General features: G+C 37.8%; 1 protein-coding gene across 4 annotated transcripts in view; it reads left to right on the forward strand.

Moving 5' to 3' along the window:
- NMNAT3 (nicotinamide nucleotide adenylyltransferase 3) overlaps positions 1-13857 on the forward strand; it is a 96799-nt gene that overhangs the window by 70568 nt on the left and 12374 nt on the right. Inside the window, exon 3 of one of the 4 annotated variants that reach the window (XM_081071911.1) lies at positions 13534-13757. The exons of 1 other annotated variant lie outside the window; for it this stretch is intronic. The gene's annotated coding sequence lies outside the window, so the exon portion shown is untranslated. Of the gene's footprint in view, positions 1-2412; positions 2542-2901; positions 3189-13533; positions 13758-13857 lie in introns of those variants that run through there. 2 more of the 4 variants (XM_081071913.1, XM_081071912.1) reach the window with 2 other exon arrangements.

Consider the following 13857-nt stretch of genomic DNA (forward strand, 5'->3'; position numbering starts at 1 on the left):
ACAGACCTTTCTGGAGGCAGCTGACGAGTCACAGAGAAGTCCCAGGTCATATGAGAAGAAATGGCACTTCCAAAGATCCCAGCCTGCAGATTCAGGCCAAGTGGGCTTCCACTTACAGAATTTTTAAATCTCTGGTTCTCTGTGAGATTCAAGAGGAGAATGTGGTGATAGCCGCAGAGCAGCCTGTCATGAAAAAGGAGCAGTCTGAGGACAGTGAACAGTTTTTGGAATGAAAACACATCAATCACCCAATTAGTAATCAGTGAAGACAAGACAATAGGGAGACGATTTCTGGCAACAAAACAGAGAATTAGAACACCAGTCCAAGGAATTCCTCCAGAACTCAAGAAAACGATATAAAAATTATGAGGCTAGACAGAACTGATGCAAGAGTACTGAACAGAGGAGCAATAGCAATCAGAGAAATGACAGAAGAAAGTGTCCCCGACACGAAGACCTTTCACTTCACATGGATGTGGGGAGTCTTCATTGGTTGAGCCGCTGACCTAATTCCTAGCAGCCAGACAGGAGTTAAGACAACGGTCCATGATTTGGAGCCAAACCTCGCTATGTGGTTGCCAACAGATCCACTGGTAAACATTTAATGTACTTGTTAAAAAGAGTCCATTCACGTCAGACGATCAGTGAACACTGAGTAAGAAGAGGCGCTTCACAAAATGAGAAATACAAACATCTAAGTAAGAAAAATCACACAAGTAATTTTAAATACAAATAATTTTAAACCACAAAAAAAAACACTATAAATTGGCAAAGTAATGGGGTGAGTTGGACTGTCTATACCCTGCTGGGGGCAAGTCTCCTATTTTTCAGAATTTCCGAAAAGCAATTTAGCAAGATGTAGCCAAAGCCCCCAAAATGTTCAAGCTAGTGATTTTCCTTTCTAATAATTTATCTTAGAAAATTATCCAAAATTTGCAACCAAGATCTACAAAGATGGTCACAATATATGGATTGTAACACAAAAAAAAGCATTAATTTTTAAATGTACTTTATATACAAATATGTGTATAATAAAAATTACCATGAGGCTTATGGTAACTTTGTTCCTGATTCCTGGTTCCTAGAGCAATCACATTTGACTTTTTCAGCTGTTTTGTCTAGTATTTGACTCCCTATTTATAGATAATAAATTTATACTATTATTTCTTAATTTTTCAAATTTCAATTATTATCTATTGGCTTCCAACTATGAAAAATGAAAATTTAGCTGTCTCACAGCTCCACACTCACTTTACTTCCCCCACATGCGCCCAAATTGATTAGCTCTCAACTTTATGTTAAATTGATATTTATTGTTTACATTTATGTCTGTGTAAATGGCATTAACCAAACCATATAGTACACCCTGCTTCCATTGCCTGTCATATAAACTTTTGTGGGTTGTTTTTTTTTTCTGGAGTTAATAATTGCTGCATTTATTTCCTTAAGTTCCTTATACCTATCACTAATTCAGCCCCAAAATGTCCAAGAGATCTCTAAAGCTCTTAGTACAAACAGACTCATCAGGTCGTCTGTCTGTTCCATTTTGTTTCTGTTCACATCCTCCTGGAGTCCTCCAGCTTCTAGCTCTTTGCCTGCTGCAGCGCTGTCATCTGGAATTTCCCTTCCCTGTTTTCCTGGGGATTCCTTTTGCCCACCTTCTGATTTGGAACCCTTGTTTCTTGGATCCCAGGCCTTCTGCATTTTTGGTTTACTTGCTTGTTTTGTCAGAGTGCAACCTCCAGCACCTTTCTGAGAAAGAATCTATGGGAGATAAATTTTCTGAGACCTTGCATATATTGAACACAACTTTATTCTACACTTCAATTCTGAGGTCAGTAAACTCTAACCCACAGGCCAAATCTGACCTACAGTCTGTTTTCATTCTTTCTGTGAGCTAAGAATGGTTTTTTCTCTATGTTATAAGTGTTGTTAAAAAAAAGGGGGAGGGGCTTGGGGGAATATGCAACAAAGACGATATAGTCCACAAGGCCTAAACTATTTACTGTGTTTCTTAATAGAAAAAGTTTTCCAACTCCTGTTCTAATTGATTGGTTATTTGGCCAAATGCAGAGTTCTTGGTTGGAAATAATTTTTCTTTAATGTTTTGAAGACTTTGCTCCACTGTCTTCGGGATCCTAGAATTGATGTTGAGAAGTTCATAGATATTCTGCTTCCCAGTCCTGTGTATTCAGCCTCTGGTTTTCTCTCCGGAAACTTTTAAAATCTTCTCATTAAATCTGGCGGTCTAAAGTTTTATGATGGTTTGCCAGTGTGTGGATGTTCTTTTATTCAAAGAGCTGGTCAGTCAGAGGGCCTTTGACTCTGAAAATTTAGGTCCTTCTAGTCTAGGAAAATATTTATATTATTTATTTGATGTTTTCCTCCCTCTGTTCTCTTTCAGGAATTTCTATTAGTTAGATGTTGGACCGCCTGGATCAATCCTCTGATTTTATATTCTTTCTGGCATTATAATCTCCCCAAATTTAGCTTTCAATTCTTCTACTAATTGATTGTATTGCTGCCGTCATCAACCAGAATGTAAGTGCCATGAGGACAAGAATTTGTCTGCTTTCTCACCCCACTACACCTCCCCTGTACCTAGCACAGTGCCTGGCATGTAATACGCAGTTGGTGGATTTGGTTGAATGCATGAATATTTTTTTTGATTTCTAAGAGCTTCTTCCTGTTTCCTGATTATTTCTTTATAAAGCATCCCATTCTTGTTTCATGGATGTGGATATCATCTCTTATCTCTCTGACAACATTATTTGGAGATTTTTGAAATTTCCTTTTTCTCTCTGCATTGCCTTTGTATCCTTTGAGTTCCTTTTCTCCTGGTGATTGTTTTCGTCTCTGTCTTTCATGCTCAGCACCTTTCTAAAACGTGTCTCTTCTTAGGCTGTCCACTCATAATTGCCGATCAGGCCCTAAGTGCTGGCTGGAAGATCTGAGTGTATGGATGGAGCTGGCAGGCCTCGTGGCCATGAGATCAGGCCCTAGGTGGGTCTGTTTGCCAGAGAGATATCTTCAGTCTGGCATGCTGGGAGCCACATTTAATCCTCTTATCTTAAAGATGGGACTTACCCTTCCTCCCAGCGGTGCCTGTATTTGGGAGTCAGGAGTCTCTCTGATTCAACCTCATCAGAAAGCAGATATCTGGCCGGCTGCCAGGATGGGAAATTAAGGTAGGCGATTGGATCTAAGGGCTCCTTAGGCAAACTCTCAGCTAGTCCTTCTGTTCTCAGGCCCACTGGCACCCCAACCTGGAGAGGTTGCGGGCTTTTCCAGTTCCTGAGCTACTCGGGGCTTCTGTCGTACAGTGTACCTTGCCCCTCATCACCTTCCCTGCCTGCAGACTCTGCTTGTTCTGTTAACCATTGTTCATCAGCTCTCTAGCTTCCAAAATTTTGTTCACCTTTCCCACCTATTATTGTCTCCTTTCTCACTCTCTTTGCCTTTGTGATTTCATACTTCTTCTACTGCCATTTTATTAGATTTTCCACAGGGCATGGAGATAAACAAGGAATTCTGTTCAGCATGTTAAAGTCACAGCCATGTATTGCTATGGTAACTTCAAGGTAAGGACAGTGTAACTTCATACTAAGCAATGTGCTGGGCATGGCAGCAGTATGAAGACGGTTCCTGTCCTTAGGAAGCTGTCAGTCTCATGGGAAAGACAAAGGCAAACAGATTACTATCATACAAGTGCTCTAATGGAGGTGTGTCTGGGTTGCCGTAGGCTCGCCAGAGAAGTATCTGCATCTAACGAAGGGGAAGAGAGGTCACAAAAGAGGCAACACTAGGATTGTGGGATTGTGGGAAAGGGAAAAGGCTTAAACTCATGACCATTTGGAGGGCAAGAAGGAGTTTTAGTCCAAATTGTTATTTTTATTGACACTCCTCTCCTGGGTGCTATAACAAAGCAATGATTTTTCAGCGTACGACCTGCCCTGTCAAGATGAGCTGAACTATCACAGGTGACACCAGAGTATCCAAGATGCCCAGCAGAGCTGCTGAAAGGGGACCCTGGTGCCCTACCCGCGTTTTCCTGCTATAAAACAGACAAATGTGAAAGTTAAATGTGTGTAAATTGCCCAAGAGAATTAGCACCCAACAGAAGTTAGTTTTCCCAGCTTCCACTTTTTTTAAGAAGGAAAAGAAAGAACTAACATGTTCCATGTATAACATGGGTCTCAGATGTGTATAAATACCAGAGGTGCCAAAAAAATGTGGACAAGTGGACACTTTGGTCAACGTTGCTCAAGCACTAGTTCGCTGTAATCAGAATGTCTGGACGCTGATGGTAACCACTTGGGGCACGTCTCGTAATTGTGAAGTCAAACATGACTTGTATTCATCTTTTGTTACTGGTATATATTGGGTATGACAATTTTAATAGTTTTTTTCCTTTCTTAAAATGTGTATACATTTTTTTGGCGTGCTCTGTATAACTTACGTTGCATTCTATAATACTCAACTTATTCTTAAGCGACCATTTCCGTGAATGGAAACTGCCGTTTCAAGGTAACTATCTTCTGATTTTAAGCTTATTCTCTTACAGGTCAGTTTTTAATCATATTAGTCTTTTACTGCCTGCTTCCGCAAGAGTAAATTAAGCCTCCTCAGCTCGTATCATCCTGGCATCTGAATAGGCTCATCTAGCCTGAATGCCCTCTAGCTGAGGGGTCTGCCCTCAACCTTCGCACTGACCTCTATCCTCTCTGCCTCCATTATTGAAGCCTCCTCAGCTTCTCTTGGCTCAGGCATTACTGCTTCTGTCTGGGCCCATGCCTGAGCTCTCCCTGGTACTGCCAACGCCATGGTTCCTGGCTTTGGCCTGCATGTCCTATACCTCTTCTCCCCCCAAGCAGCCCTGCTGACTATTCTCATCCTCCTTCACTACTCCTCTCAAAGAGCCTTGGGAATTTTTATGGATCTCTGCCATGCCCTGCTGAAGCTGAGGAGGACTTAGAGGTTTTCTGAAGCCCTCTCTGCCTATACATGTCACACTGCCATTTCTACTGTGTGGATGCCGTTCTGTATTGGCACAGGGCACTACAAGATGGTCTCCTTCTAGAATTCCAAGTGGGAAGCAAAATATAAGCCCACCAGCTCTGCAGTTTCCAAACCGAATTGGGCCTCCCCACCCAACACACAGAAGGTTTTGTCTCTGAAGGGCAAGAAGGTGTAAGGAGCAGGCCTCGACTTGGGTCTAAACCCTATCACCTCAACCCTTTACTACGAGGCTCTTCTCTATCTATGCCTGCTGCTCATTCCTCCACCCATTCTCCCACCCCCTCAGCCCAGAAAGGACTTTTCCTTTCCATTTTCATATTCTCTCTTTATATTTTAGTGAAACTGTGCACTCTGATTCCCTGGGCTCGGGTTCTTCTTTTTTTTTTTTTTTTTAAGGATAACTTTTGGAACTTTAATATTTTTCTCGCAACAAACCCTGACTCTTATAAGTGAAAGCTGTAACCTTCATAATGTTCCTCTGAAATAAGTTTTAGCAGCCAGTGCTGGAAGTCAAAAGCCGAACGTCCTCTTTTTATTCTCCGCTAGTTCTGCCATCAGCCTGGAGAAGTGGTTACCACAGCCTCCATGCAGGACGGCCCTAGGGCCGCCAGGTTACAAGGCATGGAAAATGCCTCAGAGCACTTCCAGTTTTCAGGCTGGAGCAGGCTGTACTCTTTGGATCAACTCTCCCACTAAAACAAGAATAAATAGTGAATAGAACACTTTTCAAAGCTCACTTTTAAAGCTGAAAAGTGGGGATGTCTCAGACCAGCTGCGAGATAACACCTGTAACCAAGGAGGTTGGTAGCTACTGGAACAGCAGAACCACTGATGGCCTGTGGGCACTTGCCAGCACTGGCTCACGTAAGCTTTGAATCAGTGCCATAGAAGCCAAGGGGGAAAGAGTTCAAAGGCCGGAGACCACCCAAGCTGGGGAGCCTTAGGGGTGCCTTCCCCCTACATTAAACTGGACCCCCAGGGAGCTATACCCTCAGGGCCAGAGTAAACTAGATCTTAACCTACCTTCTTTCCCCAATCTTAGAGGATTTCAGAGAAGCCTAGGTACCTTGATACTAAAGCAGGCAGGAGAAGAAAAAGGAAAAGATAAAATATTCCTAGAAAGAAATGGCCACACATCAGCCTTTGTTCAGGTTTGCAACTCTTTGCCTCAAGTCAAGAACTTGATTTAAGGTCATCCATGACTTGCTTTTAATAACTCCATGTGCCTGGCAAGGGCAAACATAAAGCCTTTCTGGAGGAGGGCATATCTATCTAGGGCCTAGGGAGCACCCACAAATAACTAGTCAGGGGCATTGACTAACAAGCAGTCAAAAATAAGCACAAAAGAAACAAAACAATATGAATAGGAACTAGCAGAAACAACAGGCAGTAAAAATAACCTGTACGGACTTTGAAATTGGCATTTTCAGATACAGATATTAAAAGTTATGCTTTTGTTTAAGGAAATAAAGAAACTATAAAAAGTGACTTACCAGATTAGCAAACCAATCAGAACTTCCAGACATTATAACTAAAATAAACAAAATTAAAAGTTCAATGAAAGTCCACTAAAAAGATATAACAATCCTAAATGTGTATATGGAAAAAAAAACAGAGTCTCAAAATACAGGAAGCAAAAACTGATAGAGCTAGAAAGCAAAACAGACAAATTCAGTTATAGGCAGGGACTTCAACACTCCACTCTCAGCAATTGACAGAAATGTTAGACAGAAAATAGTCAAGGAGATAGAAAAACTGAACAACACATTCAATCAAAAGAACCTAATTGATATGATAGAACTCTCTACCCAACAACATCAGAATATACCTTTTTTTCAAATACCCATTAAATAGAATGTAGGCCACATTCTGAGCCATAACATAAACTGCAACAAATTTAAAAAAATTCAAGTCATACAGATTATGGTCTATGACTATAATGGAATCAAACTGAAATCAGTAAAAGAAACAACAGGAAAATAGTATAACACTTGGATATTAAACAACACACATCTAAATAATCCACAGGTCAAAGAGAAAGTCTCAAAAGGAAATTTTTTAAAATACATGAAACCGTGAAAGTGAAAATACAACAAATCAAAATGTGTTAATGCAGCTAAAGCAGTACTAAGAAGGAAATTTATAACACTAACAGCTTATATTAGAAAAAAAAGAAAGATCTCAAATCAAGAAATAAAAGGAAGAAACAAAACTTTCTCTATTTGCATGTGACATGATTGCTTATGTAGACAATCCCAAGGTATCTATTTAAAAAAAAAAAAAAAAAACAATAGATGAGTTTAGTTGCAAGATAAAGATCAACAAAAAATCAATCAAATTTCTATATACTAATAACAAACATGTGAAAAACAAAAACAAAACGGTATACCATTACAGTTGATCTAAAGAAAATGAAATACTTAGGTATAAATCAGCAGAACATATATGGAATTTGTGTCCTGAAAATGCTTATGAAAGAATTCAAAGACCTAGACAAATGGAGAGATTTACATGTTCATAAACTGGAAGACTCAAAAGTTTGATGAATGAATTGAAATAAGATTAGAGAGAGAAAAATAGAGACTCAGTGAACTGGAATAGAGATCAAATGAAATTATCCAGAATGGAACAGACAGAGAAAGAGAATTTTTAAAAAAATTTTTTTAGGAGACATGCAGGCTGCATATATACACATTCAGAAGAAAAGGGAAGCAGAAAAGGGGCAGAGGCAATTTCTAAAGAGATTGTAACTAAAAATTTTCCAGTTCTAATAAAAGACACCACTCCACAGATTTAAGAGACCCGGTGATCCCAAAACAGGGTAAATAAAAATAAATCTATTTGTAGAAAAAGAAAAAATTGAAGGCAACCCCAAAAAACACAGATTATGGCTTCTCAACAGCAACATCTGAAGTCAGAAGACAGTGGTACCCTGTCTGAAACTATCTTTCAGAAATGAAGGTAATATGCTGAAAATGTCTTTCAAGAAGGAAATCACTAACTTAAGGAAATTCTGCAGGATATATTTTGTCAGAAAGAGAGTGATTCCCAGATAGAAGATCTGATATGCAAAAAGAAATGGAATACAAAGAAAATGGCAAATACTGGGTAAATATAAATAAGATTGATTGCATAAAGCAGAATAATATGGTCTAATAGGATTGAGGGAAAAATAGACTTAAAATATCTACAACAATAAAATGTAAGTCAGGAGGTGATAAATGGAGTTCTAAAGTCCTTGTGTTGTTGAGGAAGAGGGTAAAGGTCTTAATTTATTTAGGAAATAAGACTGTATATGTAAGTTGTAATCTGAGAGAAAAAAATGTCCTAAGGAGGCAGAAAAGGAGAAAAAAAACAAAACTTGTATGACAAAAAAGAAACACAAAATAAGATGGTGGCTTGAAACTTAAATATATCAACATTCACATTAAGTGTAAGTGAACTTAATGTTCCAGTTAAAAGTCAATAATTGTCAAACTTGACTTAAAATGTTTTTAATTCAGCTGTAGGCTATTTACAAAACATTTGCCTAAATGAAGTATAAAAAGGTTGGAAGAAAAAGGGTGAAAAAAAATATGTCATATACTAACCAAAATAAAGCTGTTGAGGCTGTATTAATATTAGACATATAAACTTAAAGTCAAGAAACATTACTAGAGATAAATAGGCTCAAATCACTAAAAGGTATGAAAGAATAATATGTAGACAGTAATGTAGCCTTAAAAAGTTGTAAAAATTAAATGGAAAAGCAGAAAACTTCATAATCATATAGGAGGTTTTAATATGTCTCTCTAAGTAACTAATACACCAAGTAGACAAAAAATCAGTAAGAACATTAGATTTAAACAATTAGTAGTTTTGACTGAATGGACAGAACATTTCACCCAACAATAATAGAATACACATTCTTTTAAAGCACACATGGAATATTTACTAAATCTGGCCATATCCTGGGACATAAGGCAAGTATCAACACATTTCAAGTGATTAAAATCAATACAGAGTATGTTTTCTGACTACAGTGCAACTAAGCTAGAAGTCAATAACAGAAAGATAACCAAATATCTCAATATGTTTGGTAATGACGAAAAATACTTCTAAATAACTCATGGATCAAAAAAAGATATAATAATGGAAATCAGAAAATATTTTGAACTGAATGATTATGAAAACACAACACATCAAAATTTGTCAGATGCAAGTAAAGGCATACTAAGAGGAGAATTTTGTAGCCTGAACTGTGTATGTCAGAAAATATGACAAACCACAAATTAGTCAGCTGAGCATCCATCACAAGAAGTTAGAAAAAGAGTAGCAAAATAACAGCGAGGAAGTAGAAGGATAGAATTAATAAAAATAAGAACAGAAATTGATAAAATGGAAAGATGATTCTTTAAAAAGACAAACAAAATAATAAACCTCTCTCAAGATTGTGGAAGGGAAAAGAATGGAAATACAACCAACATTAGGAATGAAAAGGACATCACTACAGATGGGGTTGACACTAAACAGATAAGATAATATTGTGAACAATCTTATGTCAGTAAATTTCAAAAATTAGATATAATGGATAAAATTTTAGAAAAATGTTACAAAAATTATAATGAAGAAATAAAAATATGAATCATTTTACAACCATTAAAGAAATTAAATCAGTAGTCAAAACTTTTCACACAAATCAAACTGCAGCCTCATAAGACTTTACTGGTAAGTTCTACCAAATACTTAAGAAAAAAAAGTGTTATTTCAATCATACACAAGCTCTTTTAGAACACAGAAAAAGAGGGAGCTCCCCAACATTTTTATGAGACCAGCATAACCTTGATATCAAAACCTGATTAGGACAATAAGAGAACAGAAAATTATAGGCCTCTTTTACTTCCTAAAAAGAAAAAATTAGCAAAATAAATCTATACACTAAAAAGACAATATATCTTGACCAAATCGAGTTTATCTCCAGAATGCAATGTAAAAGATTAGAAAGTTAATCAATGCAATCCACTATATTAACTGACTAAACAAGAAAAATCACACAATCATTTCAAGGGTTGCAGAAAAAATATTTGATAAAATTCACTTATGACAAAAGCTCTTAAACTAAGAATAGCTGGAAATGTCTTTTAAAGTAAAATATTTGACAGAATAGACCAGGCTAAACTGCAATAACAAAAACAAATCTCCCAATTTCAGGAGCTTAACACATGAAGTTTATCTCTCATGAGATAAATCCCACGTAGGTTCAGAAGATCTACAGGTCAGTTTCCTTCCAAGTTGTGTCTCAGGGATCCTAGTAGGCCCCATCTATGGCTTTGCTGTCTTAATTACAGTTTTCAGACTCACTACAAGAAAATTGGAGGGTCATGTAGGAGTTTTTATGGCCAAGACTAGATGGGGTATACATCACTTTCACCTACATCCCTTTCCACTCACATCCCATTGATTATAACTCCATCAGTTAACATTAAACCCAACCTAATTTCAAGAGGAACAGAAATATTAGCTTCCTATGTGCCCAGAAAATGTAAAAATAATAATGGGTCTTACTGAACACATGACATTGTCTCAGCCACAACTGAAAAAGAATATCAACTGAAAAAGAAAACTTGCAGCAAGCTCTATATGTACTAATAAAACTTAAAATCTTTTCCTGATCATGGGAATAAGACAAGGATGGCTGCTAACACCATTCTCTATTCAGCATTACGTTATCAGTCTTAAATGATGCAACAAGAAAAATAAAAGGTGTAAGGATTGGAAATGAGTCAGCAAAATGGTCAGTGTTTTCAGGTGGTATTATTTGGGACATAGAAGATTCAAAAGACTCTGCAGATAAACAATTAGAATTAATACGAGAGTTTAGCAAGTTTACTAGATATACATTCAAGATACCTAAATCAATTATATTTCTATATATCAGCCACAAACAGAAAAAAGTATTTTTTAAAAAATGCCATTTATAGTGGCATCCAAAAAAATCAAGTATCTAGGAATAAGCCTTACAAAAGATGTGTAAGTGCTCTACAAGAAAATTTATAAAATGTTAGAGACCTTTCAGAAGACCTGAATAAATGGAAAGATGTACCACGCATGTGGATCTGACGGCTCAATATTGTAAAGATGTCAGTTCTCCCTAAGTTGAATTGTACATTCAATTCCTATCAAAATTTCAACAGGTTTGTTGGGTTGTAGATGGGGGTTCATTTTTATAGAACTTGACAAGTTCTTTCTAAAATTTCTATGGGAAACTCAAAAAGTCAAGAATTACCAAGACACTCTTGAAGAAGACAAGATGGGAGAATTCGCTTAATCAGATCTCAAGATGTAAAATAAAGCTACATTAAGCAAAGCAGTGTGACACTGCACAAGGACAGACAAATCAAGCAACAGTTCAGAACAGAGAGTAGAGAAACAGGCCCATGCACAGGTGGACACTTGACCTTCAACACAGGTGGCAGTGCACAGCAGTGGGGTGGAAGGGGCCTTTTTGGTAAATGTTGCTGGAATAATTGACTGTCCAAGTGGAAAATAAGTTAATAGGACTCACATCGTGCACACAGAGCCAAATGTGAAAAACAAAATGATAAACCTTTGATGAGCTAATATAGGAAAATGTCTTTATAATGCAAAATGCACTAACCATAAAGGAAAAAACTAATAACCCAACTACATTAAAATTAAGAACTTTTGTTTTCAGAAAGATTCTGTAGAACTGTACCCTTGAAATCTGTGTAATTTTACTAACCATTGTCACCCCAATAAATTTAAAAATAATAAAAATAAAGAGTCTATAAAAAGAACAATAAGACAAGCCATAGAGTGAGAAGATATTTATGACATATATAACCAACCAACAAGGGGCTGCTACATGGAATATATGAAGTATTCTACAAATCAATGATTAAAAGGCAGACAACCCAAAATATGGGCAAAAGATTTGAACAGGCACTCACAAAAAATTAATCTTGAATGTTTAATAATATATACAAATAAATGTTCAGCCTCACTAGTAAGCAGGAAAACAAACAAAACCACAATGAGGGGTGGCGAGTTAGCTCAGGTGGTTAGAGCGCAGCGCTCTTAAGAAGGTTGCCGGTTCGATCCCCACTTGGGCCACTGTGAGCTGCACCCTCCACAACTAGATTGAAACAACTATTTGACTTAGAGCTGATGGGTCCTGGAAAAACACACGTAAATAAATAAAAGTTTAAAACACACACACACGCGCACGCACACACACACACAAAATGAGATATAACTACACCTGTATCAGATTGGGAAAACCCTGAGAATAACCCCTTATGTCATGGTGTGGAGCAAGTGAAACTCATACATCGCTAGTTTGAGGGAAATTAGCTATAACCACTATAGAAAACTTTTTAAGCATCATCTATTAAAGCCGCAAACACACCTACCATGTGACTCAGCAGTTCCACTCTTAGGTATATATCCTAAGAAACGCGGGTCTATATTCATAGGGGGACTTGTGAGAGGATTTTCTTAGCAGCTTTATTTGTACTTATCTAAAGTCAGAATCCAACCAAATCCATCGACAGTAAAATAGATCAATTATTTGGTATATGATCATGCAATGGAATGTTATACAGCAATGTAACTGGTGGTTCTACATGAATTTTACTTACATAAAGTGAAAAAGAATTAACAAAAGAATACAGTCAATGTGATTCCATTTATAATAGTTTCAGAAGCAGGCAAAATGGATCTATGTTTTTTTAAGCCTGCTTAAATACATGAAATACATTTATTCATAACATGTGAATAATAAAGGTAATGCTATAAAGGAAAGCAAGAGAATTAATATTATAAAAGTAAGACTAGTCAGAGAGGGGGTTGTGATAGGGAACTTCTGGTGTGCCACAAAGGGTTCTGTATATTAACTTACATAACGATTGTAGCAGGATATACTTTATAACTCTTCGTCAAACCATATGTATTTTAGGCCCTTTTATGTGCATGTTACATTTTACAATACAATTTTTAAAAAATATATACTAAATCAAAATATTATCTCACTACATAAACATTATCTTTAACGCAAGGTCCTACCAAGCAGGTATTATCCCATTTTACAGACAGGAAAACTGAAATTCAAATGGCTAAGTATTTTATTTTTTCGAACAGCTTGGTAATTTGCCAAAGGCGTCCTAGGGTGGTGGAGCTGGGCTTCCCCCCGAGGCTCTTGGAGTGGCATTCACACTCTTTACATGATGGTTTTCTGTAGCTTCTACAATGTCACCGTAACTCAAACTTAAAACGCCCGTTCTCCAGGCCCTGAGCCATACAGCATCGCTAATCAGCACAGCCCATGCCTCTCTTTTCCAAAGTAAGCCTTCCCATTCCCGCAGCAGCACGTTCCTCCTGCTGGACCTGTGCAGTCAGTTTTCTTCCATCACGCACACATCTGGTTCGTGCTAAATCCCATCCCTTCATCTTTGATCCACAAGATCTACTGTTTGACGGAGAAACTATATGCAACTATTGTCCATTCGTGATTAGAGAGTGAGAGCACGTCTGTGAAGTCCCACACGGGGAAGGCATGGTGTCCCTCCAAGCTGCTCTGACCTGAACCGTCCACATTGCTGTCTGGGACTCTTGTCTGGCTCCACCCTCACAGCCATCCTCTCCGAAGTGTTACTCTGGGTTGTAGAAGGCTCTGGAGGAGAAGCACATGGTCCCTGAGGTGGCCTAAGGGAGCCGGCCACCCAGGAGAGAATACCAAGGTCTGTTCCCAGCCAGGATGAGGCATGGAAATGTTTAGCACCTGCCTGAATTCAGGCTGCCGGGTGGCGAGCATTCGTCCGTGCAACACCACTGCTCTCT

Source organism: Rhinolophus hipposideros (assembly GCF_964194185.1).
Source record: "Rhinolophus hipposideros genome assembly, chromosome: 14".
NCBI classification, from domain to species: domain Eukaryota; kingdom Metazoa; phylum Chordata; class Mammalia; order Chiroptera; family Rhinolophidae; genus Rhinolophus; species Rhinolophus hipposideros.